The following is a 27,872-nucleotide window of genomic DNA, read 5'->3' as shown; positions in this document are numbered from 1 at the left end:
ATAATTCTCTTTAATTTTGTCCTGTCATACACTCAGGTACCTTCTTTTTAGACCTGACTGAATCTCTTTTTGTTGCATTGCCCTAGGCTGGTGACCAGAGCAAATCCTTAGCCTATAAATTCTGGTGATGAGTTCAGCTGTTTTATTGTCTGGTAGAATAGATGGAGATGATACAAAGTCCAAAGTTAAAAAAAAAAAAAAAAAAAAGAGGAGGTGGCTAAATAGAGAGGAGCATTTATATGTAAACGACTCGGCAATTTATAGAATAAGCCAGGGATCTTTTATAAGACTGAGGGGAAGCACAATCAGCATCACGTTAACCTAGGATGTACTCTGGAAGTACCATTTTACTCACTCCATCTTCCCTTTCTTTGTCTGAAAGTCTAAATATAAAATCACGTCCCCCCTCCTTCTCTTGCTTTAAAAATAGAACTGAGATGAAGTCTTCCTCCTCCCCTGCTTTTGATGGGGAAATCTCAGTGGCTGTTTAGATTTTGCTTGTACATTAATAAAACATTACAGGGAAGTAGTAGGAGAGAGAGCAAAAATCTTTCCTGTGACATCAAAATGCCTTTCTATTCTGCTGTTGCCACTTGAATTCACTGCAGCTTCTTCTAATCTCCAAAACTTTGGCTTAGTGTGAAATGTGCACATAGGGAGAGGTTATATATGTGCATATATTTTTGGATGTGTTGTGTCTCCCAATCCCTTGGATGCACACTGAGTGGTGTGACAAAGGATCCAAGAGAGCCCTCCCTTGTACAAAGTCTCCTCTTGCCACATCTGTGGACATTGGAGGAAAAAAACTTGGCAGGTTCCTAATTAAAGTCCCAGCCCTGGAGATTTTCCCTGTGCTTATGGCAGACTCAAAAATCTGAGCAATATCTGTCTGGGTGGGTTCTGATTTTGCATGCTTTAAAGAGGGACACTGGAGGTGAAAGGAGCAAACATAAACAACTGCAGAGAAAAGAGAATGTCAGATTCTGAGAAACAAAGGGAATCTGAGCCAAGAGAGAAGTCAGGACAATCAGTGACTTTTGAACACTGAAGCTGAGTGTCCAAAGCTGCAATCAAAACCTAGAAAACTAACTCTCTTTGCCTCATCTTCCCATCTGTAATCCCAGTTATCTACCCTGCCTTTCATTCTGTGAGCAAAGTGTGCTGCTCACTATCCTGCTACTGACTGCTAGCAAAGAGCCATGGCAGTCTGACTGCAAATTCAGCTACCTGGGTAATCCTCAACCTAAGCCAAATCACATGGGATAAGAATTAGACAGTGCTGACATTAAATATTTGTGCCATTTTGTTCTCGCCTGCATGTATCTTTGCAGAACTTACAGCACTTTCAAATACCATGAGCAAAACTGGTTTTGCTAGAAAATAAAAACTTTTGTGGTATTTGTAGCTTGCTTTTTTTGTTGTTTTGTTGGGGGTTTCTTTAGCATTAAGGCCATCAGGTATGCAAAGTCATCCCTACATTCTCAGACTTTTGAAGGTCTGAGGTTCATTCACCAACCTTCCAACTTGTTTCCCAGTTCTGCAGCCACATCTTTCCTTAGGATCTGATCCAAATCCCTTTAATCACAGTGAAAAGCCTCAATAGGCAGGGTCTGTACACTGTGCAGATATCTAAGTTCTCCATTTTTCCTTACCTGTGTAACACTGGGAAATACAACACTGTGTCTCTTCTTTCATTTTTTCCTTTTTTTTTATTTAAGGGAAACCTTATTCATTGCTTGTCTTTGATATTACTGAAGTATCTTACAACACATGTATATTTTTGTATATTTTTATATATGGATACATATTTTAATATATTTTTAATACTTTTAGATATTTATTCAAATATATATGCCTATATATATTGTCATAGATATACAATTCAGCTACTAATGTCTCCTGGCTTCATGGCAAAGAATAGTTTTTAAGGTTTAATTCTATTTCATATTAAGTATGTAGCCTCAACAAAGCTACAAGTCTTACCAGATTGTTCAAATCTAGGAACAGGGCCATGTTTGAATGGTTTGTTGGAAGTCATGATTAGGAATGTTCCCATCTTAAATCACCTTCTAGGAATTAAAAATGATCATGCACTGTAAGTGCCCATTGTGCTTTTGAGGTTTGGAAATTAAGGAAGTACAATAAATTTACTGAATGGGATCTACTGTTTCTTGTCTTATTTTCTTCAGGGTAGTTAATCTTAAAATATACTGCCACGTTTGCTGAATCTGTTTGTGTGTGTGTGTGTGTGTATAGCCATTTTGAAGTAGGAAGAGAAGTACAGAGAATCCTTTAGGAATTTACTGTAAGTCAGTAATGGATTTTGCTTGTTTTCAGGCCTGGTTTTAAAATGTCTTGTAAAAAAATAATATCCCCAATGCATATTGTGCAGGAATTAATGTGGAACTAGAGCAAAATTACTCTGCCTCTTAGGCATTAAAAAAATCCCAGTGACACTAAGTTCAAAACATTGCAAAAATGTGTTTCTCCCTCCTTCTCTCTCTCTAATATTTTAGTAACTCAGTATAATTCTTCATTATTGTGCTCTTTGATATATAGGAAAGGGGACCTTGAACATAGAGTAAGTGCTTCTAGTACAGCTGTAAGATATGTGATCTGCAGAGCATAATATTACATAAGCCTGATAAAGCAAAATGTTCTTAAGCCATTAGCTAAAGCAGGTTTTGTAGCAACAAGGGTTTAATTCAGTGGTGTACCACTAGTTTATACTGGTTTAACACCATCACCCATATAAGGAAAATACATAGATAAACCTCATATTTGCAGCTGGACAAGTTTTTTACCTTTAAGGCTTTAATATTTTCCCCTTTTATTGTGGCATGGTTACATTAACAAAAATAAGCATCCCTTACTTACAGAAAACACATTTATCAAAGGACTGAAACTAAAAAAAATCATCTTTCTATGTATATGTATGTTAAGGAAGGGACCCTGATCCCAGCTGACGCTGCTCAAGTGGCGCTTGGATCAAATGATCCCTTTCCAAACAAAGTGACTCTGGGATTTTGCAGCCCTGAGGGCTGAGTTGTACCAATTTAAGGACTCCCATGATGAATTCAGGGATCAGTCCACTGTTTATTCACACAGTCTAAGCTTGCAGTGACCTCCCAGTGTAGGTCCAATTGAAGAACAGGGGGTTTTGGATATAATTTCTTGGAAAATCCTTTCAGTTACTGGATTTTGTTGTTTCCCTTGGTCTCAGGAGATCTGTACTTTATTCTTTCTTGGTTGCTGACTTACAATGAAACTCCATGGAAGGTACTTCCTCTTCTCTGCTTTACTTTTTCCATCCACAGGCAAGGACCTATTTAAGCCTGGCTTTGAGATGAACTGAGCAAAATTTTAGGGTATAATTATTTCAGTGGTGCCACTCAAGGTTAATTTAGCTTGAACTTGACCCTGTCAAGACTTGTCAAAATAGGACTCTTATCAAAAACTAGACCCATGGAAGAGGATCCCCTTCTACACCTCTTGTTTTCTTCACACAGGAATAATTTATTTCCTAGAAATATTGTAATTGAATTAAGCAAACACAGCAGCCACTTTGTGGTTCTGTGGGAGATGGTGTTTAGAGTGGGAGGATGACTAGAGGATATAAGATTAAGTTAAGCGAGGGAAAATTAAGACTGAAGATCGGGAGAAATGTTTTTCCAGTATTAAAGTCTGAGAGGCTGTGATTTCAATTTCATAATCTGAGGGAAGGAGTGGGGTGGGGTAAGGGGATGTTCATGCTATCTTTGAATGATAAAGCAGAGCAGAAAATATGTTTCTGTTTCTATTTACTGGACTCCCAAGTACACTGTGATCTGGTCTGGCTTGAATTACAGAGTCTAATTAAAACAGACCCTTATTTAATGGGCTAGAGACACAGAACGTTTAGGTACACAAATGCTGGTGTAAGCTCTGCATGCAGTTGCATTAATTTGCCTGCCCAGCTACAAGAGTTCTGTGTAGAAATTGGTTAATTGCACCAATTGAATCGCTGATTGGGCATAATACCCTGCACAATAGCCTTATTTGCATATGCATAGATACAGGCTTGCATGTATAGTTATGTGTGCAACGGTGCTCATATTTTGTATATATAAGAGTGCATGTAAATTGCTTGAAAATCTGTCCCTGTAGATCTCTTCCATCTCTACTTTAGATCATTTTTGTTTGCTAAGCAATAGATCATCCCACTCTGATACGAAAATGCGTCAGCTTAGAGAGCGAATATCAATTAAATGGGTAAATAAAATGCTGCCAAAGGTGTATTTTTGTCTTTTATCTACAAAATCTTTTTTTCACTTCTCATAACTAAAATTCTGGATTGTTTTGGGGCCCTTTTCTGGCTATGAAAGCCAGATTTTTCTTTAAGTAATTTATTTATTAGCCCCTAAAAATAGATTTATAAACTATAAACCTGATTGAATTTCATATAAGGCACACCAATGCTATTCCCACTAAATTCGGTAGGACATGGGTTTAATTGGAATCAAGGCCTCACAGTACTGGGAGCTATCAAGCTGCTAAGATGCTCCTCAAGGCTAGGATCTGTTTTGAGACAGTTATATTGCCCAGTAAATACCTTTGCTTTGATTTTTTTTCTTAGGTAGGGCAACCAAATCAGAGAATGCAAAGGTCACCTAAAATACTATTAAGGAAACCACACATCCTGGTGAACTAGATCTTTGTTCACTGGTGAGTCTTTTAGCACTCTTTGCCCTCTCCTGTCTCCAAACATCAGCCAGCTGGCCTGCTCAGTCTCTTTTCCTCAGCTCATCGCTGGCTTTAGAAAGTAATGAGCCCTCCTGTGGCTCTCTTTTGTTGTGTCTCATTCTTCTTTGGAAAAGTAACACACGTTGTCCAAAAAAAAGGGACCGGTAGAGCTTTCTCAAACCTTTAACTCAACACAGGAAGGGCTACAGGATGAACTAAGAGAGCTTACTGGAATATTCACCCATTCTGTCTCCTTTCTGATTAAGAGCACACACAGGGATTTGGGAGACTTCTGAAGAAAACAGAATTTTCTGAGGAAAGCAGAGTTTCAGACAAGTGATTCCAAAATGTTTGGTATTAGGCATGGGCTTTAGTCTTGGCACAAAAATTGAAGGCCCTGGTTCTTGTTTTTTTCCCATGTTCCCATGTTTGGGAAAGAGGCCCTGAAGCATCAGGACTGTAGTGCTGGGATTAGGCTGGAGGAGGTCTGGAGAAACCTTCCATTTCTTGTAACTTGGGTTCTGCTTTCCATAACTCCATCAGGAGCTGCATCAGGAGCTACATGACCATACTACATCCCTCCTCCTATAGGAGGTGTGATGTATTTCTAGTCAGAATTTCCAACCCTTTGTAAAACTATTTCAGACTTCCAGAGTGGGTTGGTAGGATTGTCAGCAGTTGGATAAGATGATTGCAGTAAAGCAAGACTGCATTCCTTACAAGTAAAATGATATCATGTAAGGGGCCTGATGCCCCTTAATCTGAACTTTAAAATACAAAACAGTTTGCAGCACAGTTTCCAAGCAATGAGTGTCCCAGAATAGCTAAAAATTGTCACACGTCGGGTGAATGAAATATCATCTCCCTAAAGATGGGGGCAGTGAGAAAGTGGAGCATCCTTAACAGATTAAACATAAATTGAGTCTCAGAACCTCCAGGTGTAGTTACATTTTTTCAGGGAAAAGTTAAAATTCAAGTGTGATTTGAAGGAAATCTGTGATGCAGAAAGTAAGAGAAACTCTGCTGTTTAGAGGATGAGTCAAGGTTAGAAGGCACTCTTACCAGTAGAGAAAACCATTTAGTGTTTTATAAATAGATAAGAGAAAGCAAGGATAGAGTAAACTTAAACAGCCTTTAGCACATACTTAAAGCAAGTAAAGCTCCTTAAATTAAAATCTGAGATCTGGGAACTGTGGGGAAAGACCACCTGTGTGAGCACTGGTATCATCAAAAAAGAAAAGGAGGTCTGACTATTTTCTTTTCACTGGAGTTAAGTGTCTAAGGCAAGTAACGCCATTTTCCACTCAGTTTGCTATGCTCCCTGTCACGAAAAACAAGTCTACTCCAGCCCTGGCCCCCTGTCCTATAAAAAGTCAACTCCTGTCATCCACGAGCATGTCTTTTAATAATGAATCCTGAAAACAGCCAAGAATTCATAGCAAAGCCTATCTAGCTTTCCCAGATGCCAGGCTTCCAAGTTCAGATTTAGTCAAGACTTTTGAGAAGCTCAGGTAAAGAAATAGGAAGTGGAAAGCTTCATTATTACTGCTTGTTGTGGCTAGAGGTACAGAGAGCTAGTCAGCTTGCAGCAGAAAATTGACAGCTTTTCAAATCCCCTCTAAAAAATTGAAGGTGCTTTGCAGGATGATTTTTTTTTTGTTTATTCCAGTGTTGTCTTCTCTTTTACTCTGTGTGTTTTGCTATTTCCACTACAGCTCGTGCTATAGTAATAGAAATGATTATTCTTGAAGGCCAAACCTGCAGATAATGGCAAAGTAGGGGAAATATTTCCATCAAGAAAACAGAAAAAAAGGAAATACCTTCATCTCCCAAGATAATGCCATACATGATGAATGCACCTCTTGATCACATTAAAGTGTTTAATTCATGTAAAATTACAAAGGCATGAAAATGAGCAGGATTCCTTTTGAAGTTAGGATAGTTTACGTCATCTTGGTGGTCATTTCTCGGGGAGGCAACTCTGAGTTTATTAATAATGAAGCTGAGAACCTAAAGGGAAGGCTCTTTTTGTGGGTGGCTTTTTTTATTTTTTCTTTTTTTTTTCCATTTATTGGAAGAACCAAACTAAAACTCTTGGAGTGTGGAGTATTCTGGCACCTAGAAACACTGGCATCCCTTGAAACAGCCATAAAATTCCTATCTGTTCAAATAAATTATTGTTCCAGTCATTTCCTTTAATCATCAGGATAATTTGCTCTCAGCCTACACCCCTCTTCTCTCTCAGGTCATCAGTCAGGAGGTTGAAACCTTTTCCCTGCTATGGTCCACAAGTTTCCTCGTAGCCTTTACCCACTGATAGCAGCAGTAGCCATATACCAAAAGTTTGGACTATTCCATGTGTTTGGGTATGTTCTGAGACAAAATTGTTGCAATACAATGATGTGACTGTCTGAGACACCAGAGATTTTCTGAAATCTTAGTTTGTGACCTGTGTGTCTGCAGAAGAAAGTTTTGAGTTCAGTGCAGGACAGCTCATCTTGGCACAAGTGGTGTCAAGGTGAGATTTGCATTAAAAGAGACAGCATTCACTATGTGAGATAACAGTATGATGTCTAAGACATAGAAAGTAAGTGGGATGAAGTATTGATCGCTGAAAGGACAACTCAAACACAGTTTTGTGACATGTGCTGCAGTGGTCCAGTGGTTAAATGAATGAAGCTTTTCCTTTGGAAGTCTTCAGTGGCACTCAGCAGACTCCATTGGTAAAGTAGAAAATTGATGGATATGTTTAGAAATAACTCAATTATTTCAATGCCTAGGTTTGCAAAAGATCACTCCAGAGCTTCATTAAAGAGCTAGGAAGAAATTGCAGGAGTTCTTGAACCCATACTCTCCTTTTCCTCCATATTAAAGATCTATAATATTTCCACACTAAAGAAAGAAAAAAACCAAAACAAAACTGGGATGAGACTCATCTGTCCTAAATTTGAAGGCCAAAAGAGAGAGATCAAAGTCTGGACTAGTTGTGCTAGACTCCCTTTATGGACAGTGGAGAGAAATTGTCCTCTCCTGAGAGTGATTTATCACATCCTGAGATACACATCTCAGTCAACCCAACTGTGGGTTTCCAGGGCTTGCTGTTTCTTCCCATTGACTACAAACATAAAGTCCTGACTTTCTGAATGCAGATGTCTCAGTGAAAGTGAAATTCTTGTTATCTTGTACCTACCTGACAAGTCCCCATAACTTGACCCCTTCAGACACTCTGTTTTTAGTGTTTTAGTCTTCTCCACCAGCCACTCATCCCAAATAGTACCAGTATTTATGCTTTGAAATGGCATTTAAGTGAGATAACCCATATATATAAGACAAATTATATTTGAAAAGTGTCTCACCCACCAACACAATATTTCTGAGGAGTCTGAGGAGCTGATGTCCTTAGATGGAAGTTTACACTGGACGTTTAGGTGCAGCTATTTCTAATTTCTGTGTGTGTGTACGTGAGTACGTCTGTAATAGCACATATGACAATGTGGTGTGTACGGGAAGAATGGGTGAACTTTACCATTTCATCCAAGCATTGTGTGCTACAGTAAATATCAGAGATAATGATATTGACTTTAAGGTATTGCAGCTTCAAATGTCAGTTCTACTCTATCTAACACTCCTTTGGATTTGATTTACATCTCTTCCTCCCACCTCAAAAGCTGCAAAAGGGGCGTGTTGGAAAGAAGGACTCAAAACCAACACATTTAGTCTCTGTTTTCTGGCTCTTCTTTTGACAATTTTTTTATTGCAGATTTTTGACCAGGGCTGAAGAACTAACTCCACAGCCCGTTTTTCCAATGCTTTAATTCTGATTGTAAATAACTGTGCTTCAGGCTCTGGGGTAAAGCAAATGGATGAAATATCATCAGCCTCGAAAGTGAGTTCTCTTGCCAGAGGTGCTGCAGCTGAATCAAAAGGTCAAGGAAGTATTAGTGACAGTTTGAACAGAAATTAAACTAGTCCAAAAAACCAAAGAGCTCATAAGAATAACATTTAAACAGCATTTCTTGGTCTTTTACAGGCATTAACTAAGAAATCCTCACTGCACCCCAGTGACATAAGGAGAAATATGATGGTGGTATTGATACTGAAGATTCAGTTGCAAAGTACAACCAAATCTGCACCCTGTAATTGAGTTGAAATCCTATATTTTTGATCCTTAGAAATTGCAAAATATTGACTTAAAGTGGGCAGGAAACAGATTTTTCATCCAGTGAGAATTTTGCTTATTTCTGAGCCTTGATAAAAGAAGCTTCGAAACAGCTAATTTGCAGGAAGGGGACAGCAGATCAAAAACCCAAATGCTTGATTCAGTGACAGTATTTTGCTTTAATAGTCCTGAAGTGCTTAATTTTCTTTTCAGGTCCTTGGCTTTTATTCTGTCTTTTAGAGGAGTGTTGCAGCATAGCATTCACCATGTAGGATCAAGTGAAGGTTACTTAGGAGGCCAGTTCAGCAGAGGTCACTTTTCCTAAGATCCTGCAAGGAAGCAATACCAAAGAACTCCCCCAGTTATGGTTTTAAGCTTACTAAATGCATTAGGTCACTTCACTGTAAAACCTTTTCTTTCAGCTTTTTCTTCTAATACTCTCACCCTTAACACTGTATGGTAAAGTTTTTTTCCATTTTAAGTATTTTGTGTTTATAGGAAAAGGAAATTACCTTGATAAGCTCTGTGGATTTAGGGAAGAATTACCCTAACTGGTAGAGACAGAGACATCTCTTCTATATCTTAAGGATGTGGGTACTGAAAGTCTGTTTTTCTTAAAGGATGATTAAGAGGACAAGAAATAAACACACAAAATGGAAGGGAAAAGTTGCCTATGAAGGAAGGAGGTATTTAAGATGGTCCATGGGGTTATAACTAAGAATAATAGGAGAAAATAGGCAAAGAAAAACTCACAACCTATATCAAAAATTAAACACTGTCACTGAAGTATATCAAGCCATGGTGTCCCAAAAAAAGGGTGGAAAAGGCAAAGTTGAGAAGACCTCAAGGCACATTGAGCAAAAGGGGGCAACATATACAGGAAGGAATGTTCAGATACTGGCAATAGAAATGGCTGGATGACCTACAAAAAGATAGGTCTTTTTCTTACTCCTGGTCCTGGCAATTACTGTCCTATAAATCTAACTTCTCTCCCCATTAAAATAATGGAATATAAAAACAGAGAAAATATCATGAAACTTCTAGAGGACAATGGGATCGTGAGCCGTAAGGAAGATGGGGTTGAGAATTAATAACATGAGAGTAAAGGCAAAGCAGAGGGAAGGTTATGTGATAAGATTTTAGTATTAAGTTTGATAGAGTGCATCTGAAAATCTTGAACCCAAAAGGTCATTTAGATGCCTAAGATACCACCACTTCCTTGTTAGGACTGTCTGTGAGAGAAGGTGATGATAAACAGCAGAGTTTCTAATGATGGAGACTGGTCTGAAAGTACATTGCAGTGCCTTTTCCCTTGTGGTGCCTTCATTCCTGATGCAGAAAAGAACCAGCATGATAATGATGTTTCTTACGAACAGTAAGTTAATCTTAGTCCTAAATGCCTGTCATGGCAGAGAAATGTTTACAAGGAATGTATCCAGATTTGCAGCATTATTTGTTTGAGGGAATGGTATTTCAAAATTGCTCATTTTTAGGCTTCTCACACTTTGAATTATTCTAGACAATGCTAGTCAGATCTGGTGGTAATATCCTTCTGTAATTTAGAGAAACATATTTTTTTCATATTTTCATATGCGGTCTTCTTTTTTTTTTTTTTTTTCTATTAGAAAAAATGAAGCACAAAGAGGTCATTTCTCTTAAATATACTGAGGTTGTTATAGCTGGGAACAGACAGCCTGACTTTCAGGGCCCTTAAGGAATTTTGAGATCCTTGCATATCATCACAATGATGCACTCTGGTATGTGGGTAAATAAAGAAGTTGGGGTAGGATTTCTCTAACAGTTCATTACAAACCTGAATGGTTGAAACCTCTACCCAGCACAGCTATCCAGACTGGTCAAATGTGTAGAATTTTCAGTTTCTTTCCTCTGATTATAAAATAGAGGATTAATTCAAATACAGACATAGAGGAATGAAAACAGGTGAGTTGACTCTCCTGTAACCAAGTCCTGTGAATTATTTTCTTGCTTTTGTAATTCTTCCAGAACAACATCTATAACTTCCAGAGAATGCCTTTAGATGCCTAGTATTACCATTTAGGGTTTTTTTGTTTGTTTGTTTGTTTGTTTTTCGAAGCAGCTGTATTTCTAAACGTGGCATATTGCACCATATCACTATATTTTTCCACAGCTTCCTACAGACAGAGTTCTGATTTTAGGTATTGCTCTGTGGGAGAGTGTAGGTTCTTGTAGCTGGATTTTCAGTCTGGCCATTCCTCCTCCCACCATCACGACTGAGAGGTTTTATGTTGTCCGATGGATTATTAGATCAGTACAAGCCGCCAACCACACTTGTAACCTTGTGAGGGCCCTGCTGCAAAGAGCCCTCCCAGAATTGGTTTCTGAGATCACAAGCTCTTTAGAAAAGAATCTGGTTTTCCCCACTTACTCTTTTGTCAGCTGGATTCTCATCGTACCTGGGACCTGGATGTACCTTGTGCCCAAGGTGTAGCTGAATCTCCACCGAGAAGAAAAGCTGCAATCCCACCCTTCAGCCATGACTCCTGTTCCTGATGGCAGGGATCAGCAGGGAGCATGTTTTAATCCGAGCAGACATTCCTTACTTTGCTGTGCCGCTCTCCAGTGCTAGCCACTTCCCGGCCTTGGTGGTCTGTGCTGGATTCAATCCGAAAGGTCAGCCGGAGAGGGGAGGCCAGATGGCCGTGGAGACCCAGCATGTTGGAACACTATGTTTAATTACACACAAATTTACTGCAGCATGTCAGGAGGGACACAGGGAGCTTGTCCCATGGAAAGGTCAAGCATTGTGTGGTGGCTTTACCTAAATTACACGAGGAGGAATGGAAGTGAGACCCTGACCTTGTATAATGAATGTACAGCCAGACCCCAGTGGGCACAGTGCATTCATGTGTTCAGTTCTTGCTTCCCCAGACAAAGCAACAATATTTTTTTTTCACATACTGACTAAAATGCCACAGATTTTCTTTTTTTTAATAAGTAATAGTATTTCTGGCAACAGGACGCTACATATATTAGGATGTTTATAATACATATATATTAGGATGTTTAAAACAAAACAAAACAAAAAACCAGGATGAGTTTTGGCCATGGAAAGGCATCTAAATATGTTATGAACATCTAAAATAAGCTGGGAAACCACAGTCCACAGAAGAGTTTGAATAATCAGATGCAGAAATTTCTTGTTTTAGAGTAATACAATGGGGTTATTTCACTTTGAATTTTAAATTCTCCAGCCTTAATATCTGAAGATCTCCCATTTTTATTTTTTTTATTTTTTTTAATATCCCATTTGTGGTATAAAAATCTGAAGAAACAGCTTACATTTTTAATTTAGGCACTTATGTAGCCTGGTTTACTGTTTGTTGATTTGCATGTTTGTTTCTGATGGAGGAGAATATGGAATAAGGGAGGCAGGAGAGTTTCTTTGGCTGTTACTATTAATCTGAATCTCTGGAATCCAGTGGTCACCATCACAATGAAGATCCCACTGTGTCCAGTGCTTTGTGTGCATTTTTTCAAGTACAGTCCCCACTGACAGTACAATTCCAAGTAAATGTAACCAGGATTAAGACAGGGAATAAATGAAGACAGTGGGAGAAATTTGTTTCCCAAGATTACAGTTGATAGGTGGCAAGCTGTAAGGGAACTGTGTTGTCCTGATTTCCAGTCTAGTTCTAGACTAGAACACAAGCTTATTCAAAGCCATGAATATGATGTGAGCACTTATATGGGGAAGGTGCTGATTAGAAATTCTTGTAGGTAACTCACAATGGTTAGGTTTCAAATTACATTAAGAGCTTGACATGATTTAACTGCTTCTGCAACTAACCAAATCTGATGGAGCCTATAGATTTCCTCTTCTCTGGAATGAAAAATCATAGACTGATCTCATTTTATTCAAAGCAGTTGTTCTACTACTGCCTTAAACAATGAGTTTTATATCATTATTTGTCAGTTTGGCCTCCTGGGATATTTCTTTAGTTTCCTTAAAAGAGAAATGAAGAACAGATAGCAATGGTGACACTTACTAGTGCCATATTTCAGTATCCTACCATCTTACTGGTATTTACTCTGCAGAAGAAGTAAGTGGCCTGTCATATATAAATGAAAGTATTCAGGACCAGGAATTTATTTCTGTGTTTTTGAACTTACACATTCTATAAAAAAATGTTAAGAACTTAGGTAACTTCATAAAGAGAAGTACTAGTATGAGAAGGCAAAATTGTACAAAGAGTTAGAGTTTATTGCACAGTAAGGGAAAATAAAACAAATAACAATAAATAAATAGATAAAAGCCAATAAAGGGGGACTATATATCCATAGAAAGTTCTCGCTAAGCACCATCACACAGATCAGGGATTGTCATAGCTGGAACTTCAAGAATTTTGGCTGCTTTGAAATAACGCCATTATATTTTTGGGGTACAGCTCTGCATTAGCTGAAGGTGTCTGACTTTGTAAAATGGATGTCTCATTTTTCTGGGGTTACTTCTGACTCCATGTGCTTGATTTTGATTAGTTTTATGGGGATTTACCACTTTTCTGACCTTCATATTTTAAAAAGCCTGGGAGATTTTCAGCAACTCAATTCAATAGAGCTGCATGCCAGCTCTGTGAGAGAAAACATGTTTTCTCATATAACCACAGAAAGGATATGTGCCTATGGTGCTGGTATATGAACAAGACAAATGTGTGTTATGGGGCTGTGAAATGTTATCTAAACAAGCAGAGGTCAAGATGGCAGTTCAAAGGACTCTTTATCAAGGATTATGTGTTTATATAATTGACAGCTCCAGCACTGTACAATTTTAATGTCCAGATTCATTTCATTTGACAGAGGAGTCTGATATTCTTGGAGGTTGCTTCAGATCCTGGACTGAATAGCTCCATGGAGAGGCCTAAAATCTCACCATTTCTCTCCATTTTGATGAAGTCAAATGGTGGAAAAGCAGTCAAACCTCTTCATTCTTCAAATACCCTCTGCCTAAAACAATGGTGTCATTGCTGGGCATCTGAACAGCTCCACACCATTAAGTGTCCTGGTTAGTCATGGAAATGCTACTCCTCTAATTAATGGGAGGATTGAGGGGGCTTTGCAATAAGATAGGGAAGGACTGGTCCAGAAAGGTTCAGTGCCATGTATCCATGAGTTTTGTCCATCTGTATCTGCACACCAGCAACACGTATCTGTGGGGCAGGTATGTGTCTCTGTTTTAAATACAGAAAAGGACAGAACACAGCTTCATTGATGTAGGATGACATCAAAATAAATTCTCTCACAATATTACTATCAATAGTTGATTTGAAGTTCATTTCAGCTAATTTGACAGCCCATTGGTAAGATGTATGGAAGAGGTCATCAACAGAGAAATGTTGTATGACATTTGTACAGCCTCTTTCACTTATGAGATCTCCATGTCCTCCTTCATCTACCACTGCACATACTGTACCCCAGAAAGAATATTTCTCTCCTGAACACAAAGTCTAACTTCATGCCCTTTCTATAAGCACACAACCATGGGATGGTTTGAATTGGGAAGGACCTTAAATATCATGTGGTTCCATGGGCAGGGATGTTACTACTGCTGCACCAGGTTGCTCAACTGCTCAGCTTTTGTTTTCTCAGTGATTGCACTGACAGCCATTCTCATTCTATTCCATTCTCTAATCAGAAACAGTCCTTACACCTTCCTACATGATTGGGGTTACAAGCTTGAGTTAGTGGTGATCTGAATCCATCACCTCCTGCAAGGCTGTTGGGGAGGCTTGTCAGTCTGTTATACACCTGTGCAGTGCTGGTGAGAACTGCCTGAGAGACATGTCAGTCCTAAATCCAGCTGGCAACAGCCAGGGGTAAACACAGCTTCTCTGTCTCTATTCTGGGACTGGCACACTGGGGGAAAAGAAGGAAGGAAGAGATCACAAGTTCCTTATAATACCTGACCATAACATTCTGAAAGTTAACAAAGCACAACCAAAAAATCCAAAGCTATCAAAGAAAACAAAGTACAGAAACAACAAAACCAAACATGTTCACAGACATGCACATAAAATGCTTCTCCAGTACAGAGTCAAAGCTGAATTTAATGCTGAGAACTTTTTTTCTTCCTTTTAAACTGAAACCTCCAATAATTGCCTAGTGTTCCTAGGAATGTAAATTACTCTTTTTGGTCTCTATGTGGGAAGCAAGGAGATGAATGGGAGTCTAAATTGGTTTTGCTTCCTGTTCCCTGTAGTGGTTGCAGGATTAGTCCACTGTGCCTCTTTGCCCTTCCATTTCCTTGAAGACATGGGAAAACCTTCATTTTGCCAGGAGTTACTTACTCATTAAAATGAATCAAACAAGCCAGATTGTAGCAGGCATTTGAAAACCTGCTATCTGTCAAGAATTTTAAATTTAAAATTAACATTGAGTCCTCCTTTAAGACAAAAACCTTGACCTTAAGTTGCGTAGTGATTGGCAAGCACTCCCCATCCCCTGACTCGATTAACATTTAAATGCCATTTTGTGTGAATATGAGTAGTGCCTTTGGAACAAACAAATTACTAATGTCTTCCTGCAGGAAAGGAGCATCAGAAGTGTCTTGTTAATTTGATGTCTAATTGAAAATCCCTTCCTTGTTCTAGAGAGATCTGTGTAGCCTAGGAGAAAAAGACATGGGGTACTTTTGGTCCCTACAGATAATATCTCCATTAGCTTATTCATCCTTTATTTGTTCTTCTGCAGTGGGACAAAGAGGAACACAACAGAAAACTTGTCCTATATGAAGAAATGTATGTTTTGTGTTTGAGTCTTCTGAGAACATGCAATAAGGAGCAGCTTATGACCATTAATCTTTGCAACCTGTAGTACAGACCTGACTGCTGTACTAGTGAATAATGAAAGCTCTTGAGAAATCCAAGGTTTTCAAGCAAACTAACAAAAAAACATCAAAGCTGGAAGCCAAACTCAGAAATTCTGGTTTTTGAACTATTGGGCTGTTGATGTTTTAGGACACAACCACTTTGCAGCCCTAACCACTATTCACACCATGTGCTTAGCTCATGTTTGTTGAGTCTCCCACATCTCTTGTAGCCAGTGCAGGTTAGAGTCTAAGTAGAATCACAAAAAGATTAAGGTTTGAAAACATCCCCAAAGACTATAAAGTCCAACCTCTGGCCAGGTACTACTGTTGTCACTAAACCATCATGAAGTGTCACATCTGCTCATTTTTCAAACACTTCTAGGGATGGTCACTCTGTCACTTTCCTAGTGCACCCATTCCAAGTTTTCTAATAAGTACACCCTGTTGGTGAGTACACCTTAGAGGTGTCCCCATCCTCCACAGAGGAGTTTCACTACAAATTTGCAGGCTAACCTACCAGTGATGTGCTCCTGTTTTGCATTTCAACAAAATATCTGAGGCCTGTGCTGTTGGCAGGGGAAAGTATAGAAGGGAATGCTTCACCAGCCAGCACATTTATCTGCCAGCACTAATTGTGCAAATGGGGAAAAATGTGTAAGATGCAAAGGTGCCGCTCAGAGAACAGCAGAATTTGCTGCTATATCAGATAAATAAATATGCATATGCAAATTAGAAATGGGCTGCTTTTTCTTTTTTTTTCCTAGGATAATGCCCGCCATCTCCTTCAAATTATGTCAATTTGACATTGTAAATTTACAAGGTACACACAGGAATCCTGATACACCAAGCCTAGCACTCATTCTGTTTCGACTGCTTTTCCCCCCATCTCATTAGCTCTGTCAGTTAATTCTTGTTCAGCCACTTTGCCGTATTTTATATTTAAATTTTGAATAAGAAAAGATGAGATTTTATTTAATTGCTCCCCTGTCCCACCTTTTCTTACTAGAACTCCCATTACAGTCTGTCTATACACACATGCTACGCATCATCTCTAGCTGCAGAGATTTATTTTTTTTTTACCTATGCCTGAGCTAATCAGCATGGTCTTCTGTTGTGGTCGGTAGAGAGAAATACACTCTTTTATGATGTGATTCCTCTCATCCTAATGTTGAAATCTAAAATCAGTCAAATGAATTGTGTCCCAAAAGAACACATTTCTCTTTGTTGATTACAGAGAATATCAAATGTGACTCACTTAGATGAAGTAATCTTTGTTCAATGACCACATCTGGCTGCATAAACTTAAATTCTCTCCATCCTCCTGGAGGAGAAATGTTCTTGAGGTACCAAACCCAAAATATTATCTCCTGCTCCTGAGCAGCATTCATTACAGAGCTGTGATATCTATGATGTCAAAGATTCCTTCATGCCTGGAAATTAGTGAAGGTGCAGTTGCATCCACATGTGAAAAAAACAAACATACAGACATTTCCTAAAAACTACCCTGGCTTCTGCTTTACCAAAATGGGATGGAGATGTTTTGTTTGAGCTTGCCCTCATCTTGTAAGGATATCAATCAGACTGTGTGGTGACAGCATGATCATCATTTTAGTGTTCAAGTCCCCACCCCCTGCCAGTTCAAGGTGCTTTCTCCAAAGAATATTTAATCTGCAGCTATCTTATTCATGGCTTTAAGTAGTACTCCTGGAGTAAAAAGCTCCTCCTGACCTAAGTGTTATGCAAAAGGCTTAGGAGAAATATGTTCTTACAAGACTTTTAGCTCAGTCAGATTGAAACATTTATTTTTGTACAAAGACTGCATCACAACTTTACAGGTGTTCAGTCTTAAAACCTTAGATTTTTTTTTCCCCCATGTTAAAAAATAGTAATAAAGAGAAAACATGAACTATGTATTGATCTTTGTCCAGCTGGACCATGTGATATTAAAGTACATAAGACTTCATCTGCCTGTTTCCAGTATATCAATGACTCTTAGCTGCAAGTCCTGAAGAAAATGCTGGGATTTGTGCACTTTGGGGATATATCTCTCAGCATTTCTACCATTTTTTGAAATCTTAGGCTTGTTCATCTGACACGGGTGATATATCAGTGCACAGAGTGCAGGTGACCTGGTCAAAGGTGTTTGGTTAATACAGTTAATCACCTGTTCTGCTCTTCATCATGAGGTTATGTAATTTATAAGATCACTGCTGTAAAACCATTGAAAACATGTATGCCATGTCATTGGTCCTATAGACTCACAAAATGTGGGTAACAGAACCTGCAAAAGATGCTCCTATAAAGTTAGTGTTTTATAAGCTGGATATACATAATACAGATTACTATGGTAAAGGGTGTTGACATAGCCTTTTAAGTAAAATATAAAAATAAAAGGCTCTCTAAGTGGGATTATTTGGAATAAAGGGGAATTGTGTGGTGAGGCTAATAGTGAGTAAATATCCAATAACATGGCTGTGGACAGCCATATTCTGAAGATACCTATAGTCTCAACACTCCTGTAAAAAAAGAGCTGGGAGGATATATCAGGTGATGTAGGATGCAATTTTGCCAATTGTTTTCTCTTATGTATTTCCTCTACACCTGTCTGAGTGAGTATTCAAGATCCTAAATAAAAGGGCTTTCTTTATTTCCCAGGGTGGTTACAACCTAATACACTTTTCATTTACGAAAATTCTCCTTGGCATCTACGTCTTTCATTTTTCTTCCTGTATTTGTGTGTAACTCTATCAGCAGATGATCTGTTCAAAACTGATGGCATTTTGGAACCCAGGATAGCATTTTACTCCTGTAGCTTGGTCAGCCAGTAGTAAAAAGCTCTGGAACATATCACTGGCTTCCTTTAAGATTTTACCTTTCATCAGTTTCCAAAGGAAAGTGAGAGTAGGCCAGAAGTCTGAGTGGGAAGTATCTTTATGGACTCAGACACTGTAACTTCATCTGTCTGTGGAATAGCCCATTTTGAAGAATTGCCAGTATATGGGGAACAGCAGAAGAAAATACAAAGCAAATTAGAAAACAGAACATACTGTTCTTCCACTCTCTTTTCAAGAAAAATGTATTTCCTCCCCCATAAAATTTTCGTAATTTTATTAACGATTCCTTTTCAAAAAAGGGGAGAAAACATGATCTCAATATTATCTTCTTTGTAATTGGAAAGTTTCTAAAAATCCTTTAACTTATGTTTATTTTATTTTTATTAAATTTCTTTCACAGAGAGAAACCTGATGGTAAAAGCAATCCTAAACTTTCAGGAAAATAAGGTGTCTCCTATGTTTCTTCAGGTTCAATGAAAAAATAAATAAACTTGCTACAATTTCTATCACATCTATTGACATTATGATGGCTGGTTGTTTTTAGAAATAAGAGAAATTTCTAGCTTTTCATAGAAGATGAAAATAAAGCAGTAGTGAGTGCTATGGAATAGAGGGAAGAAATCTAGGTGTGCACATATCTGCAGTGGGAAGAGGATAAAAAATCAGGGAGGGGTTTTGAAATGAGTTTGCTTTTATTCAATCACTTGCCCAGGATCTTTCTTAGTGCTTCAGAAAGCTTTCAATAAAAAACAAATAAAATGCATAATAAAATACGGACTCACAACAAAAATTCAAATGACCATCCCAGTACAAGGCCATAAATAAAAGATTCGGCTAGTGAGACACCCACAAAATGCATTTTCAAAAGGCTTTTAAACTGATTAAGGAAGTTGACTTCATGTATATTGATACTGGAGGGTACAATTTCCTACAAAATGCAGGCAGGAAAGGCTTGGTGTGCAGAGGGTAACCCAGGCTGCAGTTTTGTAAGGCTATAAAACCAGCCCTCACAACAGGTTGTTCTTAGAAGAAGACTGTCATTAAATCTTAAAGAAAGATTTAGGTATGTGTTCTTTCTTCCTCCTCCATCTATTTTAATTTCAAAAAGTTTTACAATCCTCAGTGTAATAGCTCATCTATCTGCAAAATAAATAGAATTTATTCTGTTCAGCTGAATCATGCAATAATGTAATCAGGAAAGAGTCATAGGCTAACACACACACAACTTGATCATATTAACTTAATTTTTTTTTTAGAAAACCTAGCTCTACTTAGTAAAAAGGACTCTAGCAATCATTTCAATCTACAGTTGTGTCCGAGAACCAAAGATTTTATTCTGTCTTGGCTTTAAATCTATCTCATGTTTTAAAGAAGATTGATTAGACATTTTAAAATCCCTTAAAATGAAAATGTTGCATTTTTAATGAAGAATAAGGATGGCAATAGAGTATTTCTAGATATTGTTATCCAAAAGTGTCACAATACTGCCAAACTTAATGCATTCATAACGCCAGCATGAAAGTATTACTTGTATACACAGGTTAGGCAAGATGTCTGTCTCTATCCTCTTGGCCAAATTCTGCTCCCATCCCACCTGATCTTGCTGTGGTGAAAAGTTTCCATATTACTAAAGGTCTCATTTTTGTCAGTCAGTCACAGGGTTGTGTGATAAGGTGAGGTTGCCTTGCTTTTCCTGTTAATCATGGGTCCAGCGTGCAGGATGAATGTAGGAATGCAGTGAGGGCTGCTGACTATACACAGACTGCTTCTCAAGAGCCCTCTGAGCTGAAAATTATTGGAGTTTGGGTTATTTAGAATGACTAAAAACTTTCTTACCTACTTTTGCCCTATGCTCCATCTCTGGTGAGAGGAACTTTAGCTGGACAGGTATGTCCAGGACTGCTGACTTCCCAGAATGAATCACCCAAATCCCCTAATCCAATGTGTCTTCAGTGATGTGGTAGAAACAGATGTATGCTGGAGACATGATAGCCCCTCAAAAACTCTTTTCTACATCCTTATCCACTTACTGATTCTGGCTTTTGGTCATTCAGTGAGAGTTTTTGCTATGAGATGTAGCACACGAGGCACTTGCAACCCAAAGAACTCAAAATATGAAATAAGACAGGCACAGGGTGGAGAATTTAAGCAGGGGATGATTAAATGACTTGCCCACAAGCATCTCAGGAGTCTGTAACACAGCCATGGACTAAGCCCTGTTTTCCAGCTCTACCTCTTGCTTCAGTCTATCACCTGCTTTGTTTTCTTGTTTTTATCTGGCCCTTCTTTCCCTGAGGGAAGAGAAATTTCCCAACTCACTGAATCATTTTGTCAAGGGAGATAGATAACTTTCCAGTTCCTCCCTCTCCCCACCCTCTTCCCCCCATTAGCCAATCCAATTATAGAAAATCAAATATCTTGCTAGAGCTGGCCAAATTCAATTACACAGGTACTTCTGGGTAAATTTTGGCAGTGAATAGTTTGCTCGCTTTACCCAGACTTTTCTCTTTAATAAAATGCTCCCAGTTAGCCAATATATCTTGTTATAAAATAAAACAAAACCCCACATATACATGCAACCATAGATAAGCAGAGACATTTTCTTCAGATGCTTTCTGGGTATAGATTTTCAGGTATCTCCCAGGACCTCTATACCACTCTGGATCTGAACTCTTAAATCCTGTCTACCTCCTCATGATTAAATGGCAGGATGGGAAGTCCTGCCTTTCAAAGCTGGAGCTCAGCAGTCAAATTCCAAAACTGCTTCTGCTGAAAATATGTTCCTGATTCACTAGGGAAAAAAAAACCCAAAAATAAACAAACATAACATGTACAATCACATTTTTAAAATAAAGTATTTCATTTGAGAGTTGTAATTTTTTATTAAAAAAATGTCGGAGCAACACCAGGTGGAAGTTCAAATGACTTGTATTTTTATTTATCTCTGTAGGCTTAACTCTTTAAATTGCATTGCTTGACTCTTCTGCTTTAAGAGGGGTAATTCCTTGCTAGACATGAAGTCCACCTGGGGATCACTACTCAGAGAGGAGAAAGTAAACCTCTGTCAAGTACCCTTTAGATTGTTGGAACAAACATTTACCAAAATATTTGGGCTTTTCTTTAAAAACTCTGCAAGACAAAAAGAAAAAAATACAGAACTATTTTCCTTAGGAGGCAAATTATTATTTTTAAGGTTTTACAGGTGACTAAATTAACAGTTACATAAGATAGAGAATATACCACTTTAACAAAGTGAACCAACCAAAAAAGTATTGCCTCAAAGAACAGTACCTCGCACTATTTCTTTAGGGACCCCCAGACCAATGCTAAAACTTCCACAAACTCACAGAAGTTCAAGGTTCTGTGAAATGCAAACAGGAAGCATTGGCCAAAATAACCAAACCTCAGCTGTCTGGCAATTATACGATATTGTCTAAAGAATACTTTGCTGTGTTTTTAAACTTTTTTGAAGCTTCGTGTGGAGAAATTCTACAAATGTTCTCTACCTCCGAGTCCTGTGGTTGCATTCTTGACCTTATGCAACTCATCCAGTAAAATGAGACAGTGGACTGGCATTTGGAATGAGTCAGAGCTGATGTATCTCCTTTTTCTCTTGGATAACACCTCTTCTTCCTCTCAATAAAACCTTGTATTATTCAAATGGGGTGTAAAGACAGTGCACCAGCCAAGAAACATGCACTTAAGATGTCTGAAATACAGAATGCTAAACATGTCCCCTGGATCCCTTCCAAGCTGGTTTAGTTACTAGACTTGTTTCATAAAGGAAATGGGTGCTAAGTGTGGAAAGTGAAAATACATGGAAGGGCATTTTTCAGTCTGCTTTAATTATCACAGCCAGATAACAAAAAATTGGTCATCTCTGTTTTCAGTAATTCTTCTGAAGTAATTCTTCTTCCTTGTTTGTTCTTAGATGGGGGGGAGCAGCTGTGAGCTATTAGACAAGTTTCTCTGTCCTGTCCAAGCAAAATCTTCAGCTAAAAAAAAAATACACAAACAAACTACTATTTGAGACCAAAATTTTGACAGTTTAGGAGGAGGAGGGGAAGGGAGAGAATGGGATTAGAGTTATATTAGGTAGCAAGAACATCCAGATTTAGTATTGTGAGGATTAAAAAAAAAAAAATCAAAAAAAAATCCCAGAGCTTCAGAGTGGATAAAAGCTTTCTTGCTTCAATGCCTAAACCAACTTCTAATTAATGGGGTTTAGGAAGACATTGTCCTTATGAGTATGTTATCCCCATAGCTGCCCACTGAAGGGTGCCCTGCCTGTTTCAGGGAAGCAGATGGTATTGACCACTGTCTGAGACAGGCTATTGAACTGGCTGTTCATCTGGTCCTCTATGTCTGTGCGTTTATAATCTAATCTCATCTAATCTAATCCTAATGCATTTTTCCTGTGTGTCTCAAAAACTCCCAGGTATATACATAAAATCTTTTTTAATAAACTCTTCAATTCTAATTGAAAGTGGCCTTCTGATTTGAGATACGCTCCCAATTTATCAATTCAGCTATGAAATCTTTACCCCAAACAGTGGAGTCATCCACTGCAGGCATGAAATTTCACCCAGAATAAACAGCTGTCTGCTGTAAGGATCAGTTAGAAACACTTTGATTTTGGAGGAAACCCTCCTATGGTTTGGGGGCCATGAGGGGGTTGGTTTGTCCAGAAAACATGCAGGGTGACACACAAACAAGTTTCAGAGTCAAGATGAGCCATCTGTGATGAGCTGCTGACTATAAATGAGCGATCATTCAGTGGACACAAGATGTAGAGGATTGTCTGTGACTTGTACACCTGGATATAAATCATGCCTTGACTTTTTTTTTTTTTTCTTCCCACCAGTCAAACAGTCAGTGTTTTGAAGAAGACTTTGTCATATTTAATAGTGCTGTCAACCTTCCAGTCTTGCTGGCCTGCTAATAAGAAATTCCAAAATGACACTATTAACTATTATTTTCCCAGAGCTGAGCAAAGCCAGCCACCACAGAGTCTCACTTGAGGTGGAGTGAAAGCCTTCAAGGTGCAAAAATGATAAGCTCAATTCACCCTCAGGGTAATTTCAATATATTTGGGAAGCTAGTCTACCACCTGCCTTGACAGCAACAACTACAGGGGAAGGAGTTTGAACCCTTCTGGGCTCATATGGATGTTGAGGCAAACACAGGTTGAAGTTCTTCTCAGAGTAAATCATTTATATTCTATATAATGCTGGTGCTTTTTTCTTTTTTTCTTTTTTTCTTTTTTTCTCTGGGTGCCATCTATGTGTGAAGATAAACAGAGCTGGCAGGAAATATCCTTTCAAAACAGAGAAAGAAAAGCCTTAAGGAACTTGATAGATAAAATTGTACTTATATTTCCCCACTCTGCTGAGAGATTTATCCTGCAATAAAAGTTATGCCAGAAGCTCAGACAGACAAGTCCAGACTAATGCCAAACTCCTGCCAGAGCCACTAAATGATCTGCATGGTCAGAATCTACTTTCCAATATGTTTGAAATGACTGGCCCAACAGACGATTTAGTTTTAAGATTTGCTTTTAACAAGCTGTAGCAATGAGCTGGTGGGTGTTTGCCCTGTGCATACAGTCAATTTCTATTGTGTTTTGGTGTGCACTTTCACCCTCTTAAGCAGGTCATCTTCCAATAGGAAAAAAAAAGGAAAATAAAAATTCCTGTCTGTCCAGATGGTCCAAAAAAGCAACTCACAGGTGGTTGGAGTCAAAAAGGTTAAAGCTGTTGATTTTGTTAATCCATTCACCCTCAAACAGAAATTCCTCTCCTTCAAACTCTTCTATTTCAGTCTTTTGATGCAGGTAATTTGACCTTACTTGGGGGACAAAAAGTGTCTGTTGAAAGATAAGGATGTTTTCAGAGTCATAGGCACCTGAACAACTGATTTCAACTTCTATGGGGTCTTCTCTGATGCCAGCTTTAATTTTTATTCATCACGGTGTTGACTTGGTTAATTGTGCATTGAAAACAGCACCATTTGCACCATTAACATTGGGCTGATCTGTTCTATCAACAGAGGAACACAGCCCAAATTGATGCAAAACCCCTTGCAGCTGAAACTTGTCATGTGAGATCTGGTTCCAAAAGACATTACTCAGAGTTTCGAAAAAAAAAAAGGTGTGAAAAAGAAAATAATGTTTTTCCCCTTTACAAAAACACAAAGCGACCCAAAACAACAATAAGTAGAAAAAAGGTAGAAAGTGGAATTTTGCTGCTGTTCAGATTATTCAACAAATGTTTGATCCAGCATTCACTGAAGTCAGCAGGATTTTTTCCATTCCCTCCCTTGTCCAATTGCAGCATCATTAGCCACATTACTTCTAACTGTTGGGCATCTACATCTAATGTTGCCTTCTCAATTGCAGCAAATAAAAATAGAAAATTAGAGAACTCAGCTTTCCATATCAGCACCTGAGGAAGGGGACTGAGCAAAATTTCCACCCAATTACCTTCATGGCCAGATGCACAAGGTTCTGATCACCTTTCCTTCAGTTTGGGAAGCATTATTTGCCGTGCAGCATTTTCCAGGTGATGCTGTAAATGATAGACCCTCATAGGCAAGGTACACGATGTATGGGTGTTGCTCCCGAAGCTGCAATCTTTGCACTTCCCATCTTTTTTGCCACTTCACATTTGCAACATTAACAATGCATTAGCATAGGGATGGAGTGTTTAATATGGGTGTGCAGTTGTTTACAAATCAATTTGCAAAGCACTTTGGGATCCTTCTGGATGGAAGGTACTATATAAGCGTCAGTCATTATTATTATCATTATCACTGTCATCATTATAAGTTCACAAGGAGACAAACAACCACGTTGGAATAACACTGGGGGTAGGTTTTTCAAAGCCACAGTGGAGATTTGGGCTGCATGTGACTGCCATGAGTGTAGAGTTACTGGGAATCCCAATGGATTTCCCAGCAAAGGGGAACCTCGGTCACGTGAAAGGAAGGGTATTTTCAGAACTACAGCTCCGGTCCTTAACACAGCATATCTAAGTAATGCAAGAGAATTTCAGCTTCTTTTCCTGCAATGAGAGATGACTCATACCAGGACATATAGTGGGAAATGTTGGGGGATTTGATAGGAGAAAGATTTGGGGGAGCCCTGTAGGGGGGCAGCTGTATTGGGATTTGCAGCAGCTTCTGACCCTGTAGCATGATGCTCATATATCCAGGACAGTGTTAGAGGAGCTCACCTTCTCCAAAATTCTGTGCAAATTTGTCCTGGAGCAAAACCTTTCATCTGTATAGGTGAGAAAAAGAAATCAAGAAGGAGTGTCTCTGGCATTTTGGGAGTTGAGAGACAGCTGTTTTCTGGACTTTCAGAAAGAGGTTATTTTCATAACCACCAAATATAACTAACCTCTGTTAGCATCTCCTGTTCTCACCACTGCTCTGCCAGGGGTTACTGTCCTTCTCATCTCTACAAACAAAAATTCTTGTTTGGATGAACTTTAAATTAAGTCCATTTCTGGGGACATTCCCACTTAAGATCAGGGGATTTAACAGCGTAGATTTTCAGAGGTTTAATTTATTTTATTTTTTAAATTTTTTTTCTTGTTTTGGTACTTAATATTTTGCCAATGAATAGTTTCTCAAGCACTTAAATTTAGAAATTTCTGAGGACTCTACAATAAAGGGATATCTGCTGTGGAACCATGCCCCAAGTTATATATAGAAATATAGCCCTGGATTGTGAATGCATCTATAGATGGCACAGGTTCTGCTTTTAATATTGCAATTTCATATCACTGTCTTCATTTTTTCTTGGGGAGGCTAAAAGCCAAGTGTTTGGCTCAAATCAGACATGACATTTTAAAACATAATTATAAAGTAATTGACTGAAACCAGAAGTTACTGTTAGCAGGTTGCATGGCTGAAGTGGAAATGGCCATAAAGCATATCTCATGACATGACAGTCCCTAGTGGTACTAGAACTGGGCCTGGTATATCAGAACGTGGTTTTGACAACACCAACAGAAACAGCTGCTGTCCTAATCATATGTGTTAGTATTCAGGCACCTACTTCCAAACAAAATTAACCCTCGATCTGGATTTTAAAACACCTAATTTTAGTCCAGTTTCTTAAGAAACAGAATTTATGCAATCAGCCTCTTTGTGTTCTTGTCCATCTGTTCCTCCTCCTCAGGAACTGTGCAGCCACTGAAATTTGACTGATCTGTGGCGTATTTGGGGTCCCCAGGTCTTGGATTTGGAAGTGGAGCTAAAGCAGCATGAAGTGAGCTGAAATGGAGGTGGAGTGAAGCAGACTGAAACTTGGCCCTTCTGAGTGGCTTGGCTTTCTTCTTAAAGGACAGACAGATCATGTTGTATTCCATGTGATAATGAAAAAGTAGACACTACAAATATCCTGCTGCTTTGCTGGGCAGGAGCATCCCAGACTGTACAGCCTACACTGAAAAATGACAGTTTAGGGTAAATGGGACCTGTGGCTGAGCCACATGGAAGTAAATCAAGGCTAAATCGAGGGCAAACACTCACTTCCTCAGTTTACCAGGAAATTCCTGTCCCTTTCACTAAATCAGGAGACATTAAGACCCATATGGATACCATACAGTCAAAAGACAGGGAAAGGACAAAGCAACCTCTATTCATGTTATTTTTTGTGATAATCCACCTGTCTACACTATTATTGTCTTGTAATTAGGGTTAAAAACACTTGAGACAGCAATTCTCTTTTCTTTGTTTTTTTTTTTTTTGTTTTTTTTTATGGTTGTGATTATAAGTGGGTTTTGGTTCATGTCTGCAGCTTTATGTGTTCTTTTCATTAAAATAATTTAGGTATTTTTTTTAAAACTAGCCTCAATTAACCCTCTGTCCCTTAGTTTTCCAATTGGTAAGATAGAGCTAATAAATATGTCCCATTTACAGAAATGTTATTCAAAATTAACATTTTTACAGCTGCTTTGCAGAGAAAAAGTCTTTGCAAGTGCAAAGTAATTATTGAAGATGAATTTACAGATATATGATGACAGACAACTGTTCATGTATATACAGCTGCAAATCTTAAACACAACTATTTAGCACTGGCATACTTCTCTAGTAAGCTTCATGGATTAAGGGACCAAAAGGGATTTGGATTTGGAATGGATCAAGACCCTCCAAGGTTTCTATTGGCCATGTACTTCCAAAATAATCCCACTATCATCACAGTGTTTTCATGTTCAGCTTGAAAAACAGCCTTTGATTTCTCATCTCTTCAAAGGTTCCTTGACTCCTAAGTTGTTGATTACAATTCAGATGTTAATTGAAGAAC

The 27,872-nt window shown here is 38.5% G+C and overlaps 1 protein-coding gene across 16 annotated transcripts in view; it reads left to right on the top strand.

Annotated features, from left to right (window-relative positions):
• CELF4 (CUGBP Elav-like family member 4) overlaps positions 1 to 27,872 on the top strand; it is a 709,508-nt gene that overhangs the window by 281,258 nt on the left and 400,378 nt on the right. The gene's annotated exons all lie outside the window — the stretch shown is intronic.

This window comes from Cyanistes caeruleus, chromosome Z (assembly GCF_971803275.1).
Source record: "Cyanistes caeruleus chromosome Z, bCyaCae1.hap1.1, whole genome shotgun sequence".
Classification (NCBI taxonomy): Eukaryota; Metazoa; Chordata; class Aves; order Passeriformes; family Paridae; genus Cyanistes; species Cyanistes caeruleus.
This window is presented reverse-complemented; position numbering and strand designations above follow the sequence as displayed.